The sequence below is a fragment of the Eulemur rufifrons genome, chromosome 7, assembly GCF_041146395.1.
Source record: "Eulemur rufifrons isolate Redbay chromosome 7, OSU_ERuf_1, whole genome shotgun sequence".
In the NCBI taxonomy this organism is placed as follows: domain Eukaryota; kingdom Metazoa; phylum Chordata; class Mammalia; order Primates; family Lemuridae; genus Eulemur; species Eulemur rufifrons.
Genome location: NC_090989.1, coordinates 100671021 through 100688717, shown reverse-complemented (window position 1 = coordinate 100688717; position 17697 = coordinate 100671021). Strand labels below are relative to the sequence as shown.

At 38.1% G+C, this 17697-nt stretch overlaps 1 pseudogene; it reads right to left on the bottom strand.

The window, feature by feature from the left end:
* Positions 1-15664: 15664 nt before the first annotated feature.
* LOC138386542 (hsc70-interacting protein-like) lies at positions 15665-17252 on the bottom strand (annotated as a pseudogene).
* Positions 17253-17697: the final 445 nt, after the last annotated feature.

Sequence of the window (17697 nt, the reverse complement as noted above, 5' to 3'; positions counted from 1 at the left end):
TGTAGTTTCAATTATCATAATCTATTGCCCTGAGCTGAATGCTGTTATCAGAGGCAACTTGGAGAAGGGGCATAGAGGACAAATAATTTCTTGGTTTATCTTTTATAACAAAAATTTAACTCAGGGAAAGGGACTAAAGAGATGCTTGAGGCTTAAATTGATAGGTCTTTCTTCAAACCTAAAATAAGAATTCTGTGATAAAATTTTCTAGGATATTATCAATATATAAAAACTAATCACATCACCATTGTTTTTTGTGGCTGAGTTTAGAACTCCATGGTATACATATACCACATTTTATTAATCCACTCCTGTATTGATGGGCACTTTATTATCCTGGGTGGAGCTGGAGACCATTCTACTAAGTGAAGTATCACAAGAATGGAAAAACAAGCACCATATATACTCACCATCAAATTGATATTAACTGACCAACACTTAAGTGCATGTACAGTAATAACATTCACTGGATATCGGGCAGATGGGAAGGGGGAGGAAGGGATGGGTATATGCACACCTAATAGGTGTGGTGCGCACCATCTGGGGGATGGACACACCTGAACCTCTGACTCGGGTGGGGCAAAGGCAATATACGTAAACTAAACATTTGTACCCCTGTAATATGCTGAAATAAAAAAAAATATAAAAAAATAAAAATAAAGTAATTAAAAAATAAAAATGTTAGAAATTAAAAAAACTAATCAGGAGGGCTATAATTGAATTTATACATGAGTTGCATATGACAATGTAAGTTTTACCTGTTATTAAAATAATATAACATTGGAATTATAATTAGTTTTGTAAATATTCCTTATAACTTATACATTTCTGAAATTATTTTCCACAGACTAAATTTTTAGGAAATCAAATATTTTCCCCTTTGGAAAGTCTTAAAAGTACTTTATGACAAATAACTTATATTTATTATTATTATAAATGTAATAATGCTCATCTGTAGAGAACAGTTAAAACTGTAAAGAAAAATTTTAAAAAAATTTATTACATTCTCACTAAACTGAGCTAATCTCTGTTAAATATTCTAGTTTTTTTAAAATGTGTATATGTGTGTCTGTATGTTTATATAATTAGTTTTACACTCTATGATGTTTTGTATCATGATTTTTCTCACTTGAAATTTCATTGAAACTTCTAGAAAAGTTTGTTTTTAATGACTATATAATATTTGATTTTGTGTCTGGTCCATAATATTCAACCTATATATAAACATTTAGGGTTGTTGCCCATATCTTTGGTGCATAAACATTTGGCTGCAACCTTAATGATTTCCTTTAGATGTATTCCATAAAGTTGAATTTCTAGGATAAGAGGTATGATGCCATGTTGAAAGGTTACACTGGTATAAACAGACAAATGTTGCACAGTTGAATTAAAGAAGATCCAATTTTTTGAGTTAGGGAAGTATTTCTGTACTGATTTCTTTCCTTTGCTCTAATTTGATTTTTCATGATGCCAGAGTTCCTAAGACCGTAGAACCATGAAGACCTGGATTCAGAGTCTAGCTCTGCTGCTTATCGGCTACTTGATGTTGGTCAAATGACTTAACTCCCCTGTCTAGTGTTCTCATCTACACAATGGGGGCAATAAGAGGCCTTCTGTGAGGATTAAGTGCTTGACTCTTGCTCACAGAATGTCTGTTCCTTTTTCAAACAGTAGGAAAACTGGTGGAGATGTGGATGTCAGTTGGATAATGAAGGCACAAAAATGTTCTGAGTCATATTTAGAGACATCTGCTTAATTCCATTTAAAATTCTAACATGAAAATTCATAATGGACAGGGATCAAAGCCATATATTATTTAGTTATTTGACTAAAAAAAAAAAGCCAAAAAATTAAAGAATGAAAAACTCTACCTACTGGCAAACTCACTGGTTTACCACACACTGGCTGGTTTCTTTCAGAGGGCAGTTGGGTTTCTGGAAGCAAAATTGTATGCAGAGATAATTAGAATCCTGTCATTTGGGCCATGAGGCCATTTCTATGACAAGACTTACTTTAAGGAATTGTAATATAAAATTATAAAAATGGTGGTAAGATATTTAAAAAAAGAAAGAAAGTGGTAACTCTGACTTCTCAATGATCTCATATTTTCAAACTCAATGTTTTAGAGGTTAGAAGTCACAAACTTATTAACTAACTCGAGGATTGAGAAAGTCTTGTAAATCTACTAAAAATGCATAAAGAATAAGTAAAATTCATAATGTAACAAATATTTTTTCCTGGTAATTCCCATGATAAACTCTAACCTAGGCAATGGAACACTTTTATTTTTCTTTCCTTAATTAAACTTCACAAACTCATTGTATAGGCAAGGGCTGAAGCCATTTAAAGAAATAAAGGGCTTGGTAATTAAAGGTTAAAGAAAAAGTGTGATATTTTTACCATTAAGAAAGGGGAGTGACTAGGGATGAGAAAATACCAACTACAGTTCTTTAGTTCTTAATCTATAGCTTGATTGAGAACTAAAGGTCTCACAGTAGATTATATTTTAAAAGATAATTTAAATTAAATGTTATAAATACTGAATTCCTATTTGTAGAATCAAATAGCTTAGAAATATATAAGGATTGTTCATAGTCAGTTAGGGCTGCTATAACCAAAATGCCATAGACTGGGTGGCTTAAACAACAGAAATTTATTTCTCACAGTTCTGGAGGCTGGGAAGCCCAAAATTAAGGTACTGGCCGATTCCTTTCTGGTTTGAAGACTGACATCTTCTTGCTGTATTCTCACATGGTGGGGAGGGAGAGAGCTCTGGTCCTTTTATCTACTTATAAGGGCAAGAATTCTACCGAGGGCGTTCCATCCTCATGACCTCATTTAAACCTAATTACCTTCCAAGGGCCCCACCTTGAAATACCACCACATTGGGGATTAGGGATTTAACCTATGAATTTTAGGGGGACACAGTCAGCCTGTGGCAGATTAGTATATATTTTAAAATCTGAAAATAGGTTTTATTCTTTAATATACTAAAAAGCATGGTGAACACTTCTTCCAAAAGATATGGTATATGTTTTTGCTTGCCTGGATCAATCAGGGTCTGACCTGGTAACAGAAACCACACAGTAATTTGAACAGGGCAAGTTAATATAATATAAAGAATTATGAACTATAACAGGGGATTGGAGTAGTGAGGACTTGTTAGTAAGAAGTAAATAGAACTCTGAAGAATACAGCAATAGCAGATATAAGGAGCAACTACTGCATCTGTGGCTTACATGGAACACAAAAGGAAGACCTTCTCTTGCCCCAGAACTGTAATACAGACCTCACTGGAGAGGGCAAGGCCATGGCTAACTGGATGGTGGAGCAGTCACTGAGGTACTGTGCTGGCAGAATCTGCTAGAAATATGCCTTCTGTGGCACCAGAGGAAGCATCCACAGGAAGGTGCCATACCTTGGAACTTGCCTTGAAGCTGCCCAACAGGAGGCAAGGGGAAGCCATTCACTGGGAGATGCCTTGCTGGTGACAATCCACTGTGAAGCTGCCTGAGAGGTGCTGGGGAAATTGCTGGCCACTGGGTACTGCTGGATGGCATGTACTGCAGGAGCTGGGTGCTGGCGAAGCTGCTCATGCTGCAGGTGCTGGGTGCTGGAGAAATCACCTGTGCTGTAGGGCCTGGTGCTGGTGAAGTCATGTGTGCTGCAGGACTCTCAAGAGAGGAGCACACCAGAACTAGGAAAAGGAAGCCCTTCCTCCTCCAGTGTACCTCCTGTGCCATCAAGCTACAAAGCCTGTCATGTCAGCTGGCAAAGGAGAAATATTTACAGCTCCTAGTATCACAGAGAAGGCAATAAAGGGTGGATCTGGAGCTCAGGGACAATACACTGATAATTGCTACAGTCCATCCCTCTAGCTACTCAGTTTCCATATACACATTTCTATACACATTTGAAGTTCTTGAATTTGCAACAATGAAACAACTCTATATTTCTCCCTCACAAGATAAAGTTGTCCTTCTTACAAGTGGAGTTCTCAGCCTCTTCCTCAAATGAAGAGACACGTAGTCCCAACAGTTCTTGTATCCATTACCAGCTATGTTAATTACTCATCAAATTCTGTCAAAGGCCCACAGAATATTTTGTAACCTACAAACTAAATTATAAAGTTAACCTCAAACAACTTGTATATAAAATGCAAATGAGAAGGAGGTAGAAGAAAACTGTTAGCATATACAAATAAACACATACATATAGCAAGCAAGGAGAAAATACGCAAAGCCGTTACAGATTTGGTTTCTCTAATTGATCACAAGTCTGTATGTAATTGCTGCCAATGGCTTCTTTCTTCCATGACTTTTGTCATATTTCTTCTGCCTTTCAGCTGGAATCTCAGATAGTTGGGGTTCTTTACCTGGTCGAGTAACCTAAATCTTCCTGAACGGTTGAAGTCCTCAATTGTCTTGCCTTTATTTTTTTGGTTGTTGTTGTTGTTGCTATGATTTTCCACTAACCTTCACTACTGTACTCGGAAGTACTGAGAGGCATCCTAAAGAATCCTGGGTTCCAGAAATAGTTTTCCTTGCCCTCATTTTTGCAGCCTGATTTCCATTTGGTAATTGGGATCCATTTCTCCAGCCAAAAGAGTTAATCTCCTTCCCCCCCCCATCTGTTTGTTCAGTGGCATAGGTCTAAAATGGCCAAGTTGCTGTCTCATCTTCCAATTCAATGGAACCATTGTTATGCTCCCTGATGGAAGCATTCCTTCTTTTGCAACAAAGACCCCAAACTAGCAGAGCTCAAGTTTGGTTGCTGGTACAGGAAGCGCAAATTCTGAAAGTGAGTTTTCAAGTATAATGATGAGAGAAGCCACTTCCACTTCTATTTCTTGACTCCTAGATCTGTGTATTCTGGCTGTGGGGGTGATAGTACCATATAGTAACCTGTGATTCAAAGCATGCACTGCATCTTGTAAGACAGAATGAACCCCTTTTCTGGGTGCAGGGTCCCAACTGGTATCATAATTGAGTCTTCAGTAAGCCATTCCACCTTTCAATTAGCCAGTTTATTTCATGGGTATGAGCCATTACTGCACTTCCTTCTCTGTGAAGTGAGTTCATTGATCAGAAGCAAGGCTATCGAGAATGCCATGCCAATGGATAAAGCATTCTGTGGGTCTACCAATGGCAGTACTCAATTACTACTTTCCCTTTTAGCAGGGAAGGCAAATTTGTATCCAGAATATGTGTTTATTTCAGTGAGGACAAATCTGTACCCCATCTATATTGAAAGAAGTCCAATGTAATCAACCTGCTGCTAGGTGGTGGTCTGTACCCCTGGGAAATGGTTTCATATCTGGGGATCAGTGCTGATCTGAGCTATTGACAGCTTAGTCATACTTGGCCAGGTAATTTCTAGAAGTCCATGTCATGGACCCCATGCATAGTCTCCGTTCCTGTCTCCCTGGCCACTTTGTCCATGACCCATTAAGAAAGCATTGAGGTGACTGAAGAAAGAGACTGGTACCTGCAGAGTACATCATTTTGTCCATCTGATTATTAAGAGCCTATTCTGCAGTGGATAAATATGGAGATTCATATGGAGCACAAATATCTTCCTCAGTCAACTGATCATAAGGAAGCCATTGGCATGGATTGAGAGAGAGGAGGCAATGCAACCAACAGGAGTTGTGTTGAAGAAATTTGGGTAACCTTATGCAACTTTTGCATACTTTCCAAACTTGTTTTATCTTGGATTTCATTTGTAGTTTATGATAGAATGCCATGGTGCACATTCTGTGGCTAGACAACACCCAGTTCATGCTGTGAAGTTCAGGCCTCATGGTCACCTGATGTCCCATGATTAGGTATTCAGTCTCTATCAAGGCCCAGTAGCAAACCAGAAGTTGTTTCTCAAAAGGAAAAGAGTTATCTGCAGAAGAAGGCATAAGTTGTCTTCACAAGCCCAGAGGTCTGCATTGTGAGTTTCCTGTGGTACTTACCAGAGATTCCAAATAACATCCTATTTGCCAGAGAGATTTCAGGTATCACTGAATCTGCTGCACAATAAGTATCAAGTGGTAGACAGGCTTGTACTACAGCCTGAACTTACTGCAGTCTTCTTTTGCTTTGGTCCCTACTTGAAATTGGTAGATTTAGGGAGGATTCTCTAGAGGAGTTAAAGTAACACACTAAAGTGTGATATATGTTGTTTCCAAAATTCAAAAAGACCTTGTAAGCATTGTGCCTTTTATTTGGTGGTAGGTGGTATGAAGTGCAGCAACTTATTTTTAACCTTGGAGGGAATATCTTGACTTGCTCCCGATCATTAAGCCCTTAGAAACTTCACTGAGGTGGGGAGGGATCCCTGAAATTTTGTGGGGTTTATCTTTTATGTATCTTACTAAGACATTAAGTACTTGTTCGTTCCTGCTCATTAGAGCCCATCATAGTGGATCAGTGTGAAGTTTGTGGAGCATCAAGACAACAAAGATCTCTGCAGATTATATTATGGCAGAGAGCAGGTGAATTGATGTAACCCTGAAGCAAGACTGTGACGGTTTTCCTGTGAGGTAAGCACGAACTATTTCTGGTAATCCTTGCAAATTAGTATGAAGCGAATGGCATTAGTGACATACCATGTGCCAGAGGCCATATTTATTTGCTCTGGCAAAGATACTATTAATATATCTTGGTTGGCAGCAATAATTGTAGTCACCACCTGATTGAGAGTATAATAATCCACAGTCATTCTCCAAAATCCATCTGATGTCTACAGGGGCCAAATTGGTGGGTTAAATGAGTGTGTGGTAGGCATCACCATCCTTGCTTCTTTTAAGACATTTGTGGTACCATTAATCTCTGAAAGTCCCGGGATTTACTGTCTTGGTAGGGGAGGGAAGTTCTAGCAGCCCTCGTCCCATAGGGATTCTTCCAGTTGCCAAGTATGTCTATTTCAATTATACATCATTCAGAAACTGGGGAATAATTGCAAGGTAGATTCATGGACCAGCTGGATCCACTGTAATTTGGAATTGAGGTAAGATACCATCTATCACCTGACCACTGTGAGCCCTGCATGGCTCACAGTGGCATTTTCAGTTTCTAGAAATTAGTGTCAATTCAGAACCAGTGTTTAGGAATCTCTTAAAGGTTTGGGTATTTCTTTCTTTGTTTTTTTTTTTTTTTCTGATATACAGACACTCTAGTAAATGGCTACTGGTGCTTTGGGGAAGACTTAGAGGCATATTTAGTGTGAACTTGTGGTCTCTTTTGAGGCAAATTCCATAACAGATTTAAATAGCTAGGAAATATACAAGGATTAACACATCTTTAATTTAAAATAAGTTTTATTGGTAAATTTTTCAAATAGCATGGTGAACATTTCCTCCAAAAGACAGGGCACAAGGGAAAACATCTCGTTTTTGCCTGATTTTCCAGTTGAAATTAAGGTTTGGGGCATTTCAAGGGCATCACCATTCAAACCCTGGCTCTCTGCAGACTTGCAGAATAATATTTATAATGACCCAGATGATATTAGAAACAACAAATGAAAGCCAAAAGAGTCATTCTCTTATAGACCAGAAAGCAGCTGATTATTATGACAAAGGTCTTTGCAACCAGTAAAGGTCAACTTGTCACATTTGCTGTAGTTGCAAATCCTTTTTAAGGAGTTGCTTTTGAAAAGTGACTTAGGGCAATAGACCAAGCTTATGCTTCCTGACTATCTGAAAATACAGAGTAGTAGTGAGCCTAGAAATTTTAGACATGAAAGTGAACAAATTTGAGATGAGCAAGATACTCCAAAATGTTGCCAAGTTAAAGCAAAAACTCAAATCCAAACTTGATCAAGACCAGATGAAAACAGTAGACTTAGGTGTTTATTCCATTGCGCGTTATACTAGTCCTGCACATAATACCTGGATAGCTTGGCTTGAGGGCATCCTTCCCTTTCTGAATGTACACTGTTATTGCTAATGAGCAGGGACACTGTTCAAAGTGGTGAGAAGCAAATAGCTTTGTAGAAATCACAAACTAGGGAAATTTGGTGAATAATGGACAATTTATCAGTCACACAATCTAGAAGCCTGATTCTAGAAGCAAGTACAGAGGGCACAGCATTACTTTCCTGGGAGGAAAAGCAACCTTTGAATCCTGTACTAGAAGCTTTCATAGTTCAAGTTGAGCTGCCCAGTACAGAGAATAATTTATTTAAAGCGGTCCATTGGAAATCTTTGTTGCCAAGGTTCATTTGTCCAAGGCGTATTGTAAGAATAATCTTGTTTCTAGTTTTAGGTATTATAATTTTAAAACCATAAGTTTACCTCCTTTTCTAATTTAATGATAGATTTAATATTTATTAGATATTTTATCTAATTCAACCTTAGATCTGATTTCCTTTTTAAGACTGCTTACATGTATTTAAAAATGATAAACATATTGATGATGTTGCATTACTGGAGTATTTTTTCTCCCACTCTCCACATCTGACCACTGTTACTAATTACAAAATAACAAATGAATAAAAACAAAATTAGGAAAATGAATTCTATGATATACCATGCACAGGACGTTATACTTTTGCAACCCACTTGTATCTTAAGAACTAGGATCACATTAGAATAATATGTCAGATAGCTTCAGTTATCAGCTTTATTGTAATAACTACGGACAATTTTCTATACATAATTTTTCTCCTAATTGCATCTAAGTAAATGCCTATATAATTTCTGCCTATAATGTATAGTATAACTTTAAAATTATTCCATGTATTTTGGTACATTAATTTCAAATTCATATATTCAACAGTTTTGAACTTACTTCAGTGTTTTTCACTGACTCTTTAAAATTCACATTTATTACTTGAAGGTCACACACATACAAACCTTATGCAATTTCTTCTTTTTGATTTACCCATATTATTAGTTGTGTGATCATTTGACACTTTATGGTAGGGGAAGGTATTGCATAATAGTATAAATTATCACATTGCTATTTACTTTTAAAAATACCTTAACATTGACATTTATTAAGGCACTGTAAATGTCATTTACCTAGCTCCAAAGTTTTATTTTGAGAACCCTTATGTGTGTTTAAGAGTTTCTTTAAGAAGAATAGTCTTTAGTCCATAAATGGTATAGCACAGTTTAGTGAAAGCCCAAAGTACACGTAACAGGCATTGGTAGAAAACCATTCCTTGGGTACATTGAATGGGTCTTTGTCTCCAGGTCCCAGCAAATGGCATTCTAAGTGAAGAAGGAATTTGCACAGGTGTGCTCTGTGGGTTGGAGAAGACAAGTCCAGATATCTTGACTTTCTTTTTTTTATTTTATTTTTTTTTTTTAATTTTTATTGATACATAATAATCGTACATATTCATGGATTACATCTTACATCTTGATACAAGCACACAACATACAATGATCAAATCAGGGTAACTGGGACAAGATTCACCTAAAACATTCATCATTGCTTTATGTTGGGAGCATTTGAAAAGTTCTAGCTATTCTGAAATACAATAAACTATTGTCAACTATAGTTGCCCCATTGCACCAGTGAACATCAGAACTTCTTCCTTCTATTAAACAGAATTACCCCTTCCCAACATCTCTTACAGAGATTAGAGGGTTGGCGAGGACAAACTCACAACTATGAGTCACAGACACGGTGAGCATTGTAAAGGGGAAGGCATGCCTCTAAACCTCACTTGGGTGAGGCAAAGTCATAAAATGTAACCAGAAGATATTTGCACTTCAGGGTTTATTATAGCATTATTCACAATGGCTAAATTATGGAATCAGCTTAAGGGTTTATGAAGGGATGAATGGATAAAAATAAAATATATTTTTGATAGAAGTCCTAGTGACAATATAAAATTTTTGGTAAGAGCAGATATCTTGACTTTCATACCTTGGAAGATGGTAGATTCTGGACAGGGAAGAACAGAACCAGTATAGATTCTCTAAAGAAAATCCTGGTAAATTAACAAACAAAACATTGGCTACCTATTAGGGAGTGCTCTTAATTAGGTTGAACAACATGAAATTGCTGACATTGGACCATTCTTGATCTAAAAAAAAGATAATCTCATAATACTTGACCTACTAAATATTATGTTTTGATTTCAACAAAGCATTTAAAAAGCCTCCCCAAAATGAGATGATGAAGCTGTGTTTGTTGCTTTAGTCTTGGAGTGTGAATAATGGCTCAGTGTCACCCTGACCTGAGTCTCTTGCTGAATAATAAACGAAAGTGCTCTGACCTTGGTTCCAGCCTGTTCAATGTTTTCATCAACGTTTTGGATAAAGCTGAGCAAGGCAGACTTATCAAATTTAGAGGGAACATGAATTAAAAAGTATAACTAATAAGAAGTTTAGACTGAAAAAGACCTCAACTAACTGAATCTCAAGGCTGGAATTCAAAAATTAAGTAAACAGCAATGGATGGAGGTTCCTGCAATTGGATTTGTTGAGTTCATCAGCCCTCATTGATAAGTCCCTGCCATGCGCTAGACACTGTTCTGGGTACAGTCCATATAGCAATGAACAAACCAGTTAGGGCAGTGGTCCCCAACCTTTTTGGCACCAGTAGCCAGTTTATGGAAGACAATTTTTTCATGGACTGGGGATCAGGGGTGGAGTGTAATGGATTCCAGCGTGTGTGGTACGGAGCTCAGGTGGTGACGCGTAGCCTGTTTCCTATCAGGCCATGGATTGGTAATGGGCCAGTGCTGAGGGGATTGAGGACCATAGAACTAGGGTCCTACCTTGTTTAAAAAAAACAAATTGCCCATTACACAAGGTAGAAAAGTAAAAGAGGGGCTCTCAATGCAGTAGGTTCTTCTGAAAAATTCTGGAGGTTTTGGATCATCTAGACATGCCAACAAACATTCTGGAAACCTACTGTGTGTTAGGAAATTGTGCTAAAATTGTCAACCAAGCATGTGGTGTGTTTGCTAAAAGAAAAAGAGCCAATTAAATCTTGGGATTTGTCATCCTAAATTCAAAATGTCTACAAATGCTTGAATTGGTGACAAGTAGACAAGCAAGAAAACTTTCTCTTTGTTGCTCTATTTAGCAGAAATAGCATAAAACAATGGAAATTTCAGGGAGAGAAATTTTTATTTGTTATAATAGTGACACATCTCATATGTAGAAGCTGTCCGTCTATGGAACAGAATGGTGCCTGAGGGAGTGAGCTTCCTGACTGTAGAAGCATTTAATGAGAGGCTGGTTAATTCTTGGTCTGGGACAATTATACAGCACTACTGCATTGTGTAACATGCCCTGGTGGGGTACCTTCAACTCCACATCTCTGATTCTAGTGATGTGTTTGTATGTATTTATGTGGGGATGTAGGTACTGAGTGGGTTTTCTTCTCTCCCCAAAGGAAAAAAGACAGTCTAAGTTGCAGGGTAGGGGACCCTCAAATTTTCGAAACCAGTCTGAGTTGGAGGGTCACCTAAATTGGGTATGGAAATGCTAGGAAGGGGTGAGTAAGGAATTGGCTACAAGGCTGCTGAAATTGGCTTAGGGGTATGACCATGATACTGGGAGCAGGCAAGACCGCCAGTACAAGGAGTTGAGGCTTCACTCCCATCCCCACTGTTAGACGCTGGGGGTGAGGGTGGGGTGTTAGTTAGGACTCTGGGTTGCAAGTGTCAGAAGCCCCAACTCAAATGTCTTAAACTAAGAGGTTTATTGATTCATGTAACTAAAAAGTCCAGGGGTTGATCTAACTTTAGGCATGGTTGAATCCCGCTGCTCCAACCATCTATTTCTTTCCCTCCCTCCCTTTTGTTTTCCTCTATGTGGCTTACATCTGCCATCTAGAAGGGTGCCCGACAGGGTAGATATCTAATAAAGATTGAACGCTTAAATGAATGAGCCTTCCAGCTTGGCAACTCCAGCTAAAGTCCCCATGGCCAAAGTCCTCAGTTTGGTCCAACTTGATCACTTGCTTAAATTTAAACTAATCACTGGCGTTGGGGAGGATGGAACACACTGACTGATTAAGCTGGACTGGCTGGACCTCAGAGTGAGCAATACCTTGCCAATTTTATCTCTCCAGCCTTTCTGTAGGCTCCATCAGGGAATGCCCTCTTACCGTCTTTTGTATTCCCCATAGAGAATGGCATAGTACTAAGTGCGTAGTTTTAAGTTAACAAGTATTTGTTCTTTCCCTCTAACTAGAATGGCTCTTAATTAGCAAAGGTGCTAAAACAACTGAATTGTAACATCTCCTTTGAAAATTGTGCAACAAAAGATTTGAATGAATTCAGAACTTGATATATTGCTTCCAAATAATTCTCATGAGCATAAACATAAGTGGTAAGTAGGAATTCTGAATTCATCCTAATTACTATAGAAAGTTATCCTCTCAACTTTTTTGTGCAATTAAAAGAGTAAAATTGAATGAATACTTTCTTCAAAAGGAATAATTTCCATAGAAAAGCTTGTCTTTCCATTGGGAGTATTAGTGGTGGGGAAAAAAATCTGACTTCTATCCCTGGAGCAGAATCAAGGGATGATTTGATTAATTTTTAAATATTTTTTCACTCAGTATTTACCTCCTCTATAATCAGAACCTGACTTCAAGGGTGGCACTGCCCTCTTCATCAGTAGTTGGGCTGTGCCATATGAGTGCTAGAAAATTGTACTGAAAATGAATTTGAGCAAATAAGGGAACTTTACAAGTAGGCTCTTCTTTTTAAGTCCATGAGGAGCTGACTTATCTCAAATGCTAGAATGTTTCAGTGATTTGGGCTGACAAGGATATCTTGGGAAATATCCTGATATGAAATGCAGAGGACTGTTTTTCTAACAGCAATAGGAAAAGATTCTTTTTCCTCAGAGAATCCTTCCATTTTATATTTGAAATGGCTTCGCAATGATAGAACAGAATCACAATCTGTGTGGATCTCCTTTTCCTTCCAAATCTAATTTAACAGAAATTGATATATACCTATGTTTGATGTAAAATTAAATATATTTGTAATATATGTATCCTACCTGATCACTATTTAGTTTCTTTAAACATGTTTTTCACACATTATTATTATAGCATTATCTCCGGAGAGATACTGTAAGACATAATGATTAAAAAACCCCAAAACCGTGAAACTGACACCTTAAATGAAAACAGCCCTGTCATTTTATAGGCAGAGCTGGTATTAAAGTGTCTGAGAATCAATAAAGACTATCTTGATAAATATAACTATAGCATTCAGAATGAATAAGACATTAAACATCATTTTACTTGTATATATATTTATCTTTTGTTAAATCTTGTCTTTCTCTGTCAGCCTCTCAGAATTGAGATCAGATAACTGTTGGAGGGAGTAAAAATGGTGATCATGTTGCCTGCAGTGCAACCAGAACGTGTTGGGAGAGTTTTGTGAGTGCTGTTTTATTTATATTCTGTATTTATGTAATGGCCACAGATATTACTATTATTCTTACCTATTATGGCATATGACATTTGTGGAGGAGAGAATATATGTAATTAACTCTTTGAAAATACTGTATTTTGCAGATAGATGGAAAAACCTACTTAACAGGTCCAGATATCTTATAATTTTTGTTCATAAAGTCTAATTCTCAAAAAGCATCAGAATGAACCCCCACTACCAAATGAAATGAACAGGTTAAAAGACATGACTAGGGAAATCCTGTTGGTTTGACAAATAACCTCACCTTAAGGAGGAGAGAGATCTGAGGATGAGCTGAAGGGATTCCTTGTTCAAACCTTCAACTTTTCTGTTTGTAGCATTTTGTAAGTGCTATCAAATGACACTTTCCACTTGAGGAAGTCGTAGCTTAGTGCCTTCAGAATCTCTACAAAAACCACTTGAGTATTCAAATAATTTTTCTAGCTTGGAACTTAAGCTATAAATGCAATAAGTGGAAAAGGGCAAATGGACCATTTTATAAGCTTGAACTTTTTTTTAAGCTGGCCTCTCTCTAAGGGTTTTATTGTAATTCTAAACACTAGGTGCATCATAAAGAATTTTAGTAAATACAAAGCACTCTTTTGAACCATACTTAAATGTTTGAATCATTCAGGTATCCACCTTTCTCATACAGGCAATAACCAACGCATTGCCATCTGAAGCTTCACTTATCTCGCACTAAATTGTGCTAGACAATGAAAATTTAGTTGCTATTCTGTAACATTCCTCTTGTTTAGTAACCTGTATTCATTTGTGGCTTTTGAATGTCAACCTGACAGATTTTGCATAATTTGTGTGCCTGTGAATCTTTTAGAAGGAAGGTTTGCTTTACAGACATACTACCATTGATTGTCCCTATGTTGTGGCCAGAGAGATGCCAACTCATGCTTCTTAGAATTTCACCCAGTTTAGTTAGGGTCCTGGTTGACAGAGTTTGGTTTGATTTATATGAAGACATTGTGGATCGTCTCTTGCAGATACTATATGAGGGCAGTATAGGAAAGCCCTGCCCAGAAATCTCTCCCACTTTTAGGGTGCCTGAAATTCCACTTTATGATATTTACTACTTTTGGTTAAGCATTGTCTTCTTTGGTTAATCTTATTTTAAAACTATAAACCTTAGTATGAGATAGTTTCCACTAATTGCATTTATTCTGTTATAGAAATACATATTTTCTTGGTGGCATGATAGTCCTAAATGAAAAAAAGTATTAACTATATACAGAAAGAGTTTTATTGCCAGTAAATTAAAGTTTCTTCAAAATTTTTGATAATGGCCAATCTTGATGGGTGACAAGATCTTTTTATCAAACATTGGCTTTCTTTTTTTCCATTAAAAAATTGACACATAATAATTGCATGTTTTTATGGGGTACATAGTGATATTTTGATACATACAATGTGTAGTGATTGATCAGAGTGATTAGCATATCCATCACCTCAAACATTTACCATGTATTTTTGTTGGGAACATTCAAAACCCTCTCTTCTAACTATTTGGAAATACATAATAAGCTATTATTAACTATTGTCACTCTACAGTGCTATAACACTATAACTTATTCCTCCTACCTGGCAGTGATTTTGTATCCTTTAATCAACGTCTCCCTATCTCCTCATCCCACCTCCCCTTCCCAGCCTCTAGTAACCACTATTCTACTCTCTACTTGTATGAGATCGACTTTTTTAGCTTCCACATATAAGTAAGAATATGTAGTTATCTTTTCCAGTTATTTCCATTTCTGGTTAACCAATAAAACAGGTTACAAAACAGTAAACACAAAAGCATAGTGATCCAATTTTTGCAAAAAAAAAAAAAGAAAAGAAAAGAAAAAAGAAAGCAGGTTACAAATATTGTACATTAAAACAGATTGATCAGGATCTGGAAGAATTAATAAAATAAAATAAAATAAAACAGATTGAGCCCATTTTTTTTCTTCCAAATAAAATCAAATAAAACCTCTTAATTACCTGGGGTAGATCACTTAGGCTTTGGATTAATGGTGTTAGACATAACAATAATAGTGCAGTTAAACAGTGGTTTTTTTTTTTTGGAATTAACACACCCTTTTAATTAGTTTTAAATATTTTTATGGTTTAAAAAGTGTCTAAAGATTGTAATTTCTAATTGGAAAACATTATCTGAATGAATATCCTAATGGCAAACCACTGCAAATGCTTCAGCTGCATTTGGGGAAGAGCGATGGGGATTATCTTCAAAGCAGCCCAGCTCTCTTGATGAGAAGGTCAGAGGTACACTGGTTTGTATTATTGCAACATCCGTTAGGTGATATAGGTTGCTTTTCCTTCAGCATGGGCTTTATTTGTCAGAAGGGCATCACACTTGACCTCCAAATTTGGCTGACAATTTACTGATGAGATTCATAACCTTTGGGTTGCTCTGGTATTTTGACATATTTGCCAGGTTCTGGGCCACATCCTGAAAGGCCACCATAACTTCTGGATCCTGCGTGGCTGCAAGAACCTCTGGGTCACTAAGAATTTCATTGAGTCCCGGCATTCCTGCCATTCCTGATATGCCTCCTCCCATTCCAGGCATTCCTCCAGGAAATTTACTAGGCATTCCCCCAGGAAAGCCACCTGGAAAAGAGCCATACTGAGCTCCTGATTGTCCCCTGGCTTCTTCCTCCTCTGGGCTCTCTCGTGGTGGAGCCTTCTTAACCCTTTCTATTCTTTCTTTGATCTCTCACTCTTCGCGTTTTCGCTCATACTTTCTCCCATGTTCTGCAATTTTCTGGGCCTTAGGTTGAACTTCTTTGAGCACTGTGCTAACATCTTCATCATAATTCAGTTTACAGGCAAGGGCAAGATCATGGGCTGCTTCTTCCCCATGGCCCAGAAGTCTGTGTGCTTTCCCTGTCTGTGAGGCTGGTGGCAGGCACCCCTCCCCTCCCTAATGGAAAAAGAAGAAGCCCCTCCTATTCCTCAATACCCGCCCTAAAGCTGAAACAAAGAAATTCCTCACTCTTCCCGCTGAAACCTTCCCTCCAGAGAAACTTCCACCCCCCAGCCCTAAAAAACTATATAAGCCCACCCAGAATTCTGGGCGGGGCGGCTTCTCTGGTTCCACTCGTGGGATTATGAGGCTTGCCCGGGCCCCTCTCTTGGGACCCGTTACCCCCACCTGGGAGCGCCCCAATAAAGCCTCTTTACTTATCCCTTTCAACTCTGCCCATCTTTCTTTCTCTGGCGCCAGCCACTCCAAAAAACCTTACACTGTCCAATTGTAAGGCTGAGCTGAATCAGGATTTATTTCAATGGCTCTATCACAATCTCAGAGGGCACCATTTGGCTTCTGTAATTTGATGAAGACACTGGCTCTCCTGGCATACAAATGGCCAACCGAGGATTCAGCTTGATGGCATCTGTGAACAAGTCAATGGCTTGCTGTAGTTCACCATCATTTAGGGCTTCAGTGGCTGCAACTTTCTTATTATTTGCCTGATCCATCATCTCCTCAGTTATCTCTACATTTTCACTCCCATTTCTTGAGGGGCATCAGTGTCTGGTTCAATCACACCTTCATTATCAATTTCTAGCTGACTTTCCTCACTCGATGGTTCCTCTGTCTGTATGTTTTCCTCCACCTTCTTACTATCGGATTTTTCTTCCTTAATATTTTCTTCTGATTTAGCTTTCTGAGTAGCAGGTGGTACTTTACCCTGCATGCTCTCCACCCACTCCCTCAGGAAGTGCATTTCCTCGGTGTGCAGAATGCTCGGCTCCTGCTTACACATTTTCACGAAGGCCCGAAGCTCGCTCGCTTTGCAGGGGTCCATGGTCAGGAGGCGGAGGACATGGCTGAGGAGGCTGCGGCCCGATTCCAGGCCCAGGCGCTAGCTGAGTGTGATCATGTAGAAGGGGGAACAGTGTTGTTAAAATATAACATTTCTGAAATAACTGAAAGCATAGATGTATTGGGAGATCTCTGTCTTTTGGAACTATATAGTAGCCCAGTCATTCTATGACAGTAAATCAATTTTCTAGTAGAGAAAAGTTGATGAAGGTAACATTAATTTGTGGTTTGATAGAGATGCCTGTGAACTGGGGTGGATGGAGGAGAATGACAAGGTGGACCCGTGATGGGGGCTGGGAGGAGGGCAGAGTTCATGAGGGTGGTGATGCCTGGAGGCCAGTTTGTAGAGACAAAGTCATGCCTATTGTTGGCTTTTATTGTTTGTACTATCTTGCTGGATCTTTTAGAAAGACGGAGGAAAATTTGCTCACCAGTAAACGGACGGCACACAGGCTTCATTTGAAAAAAGG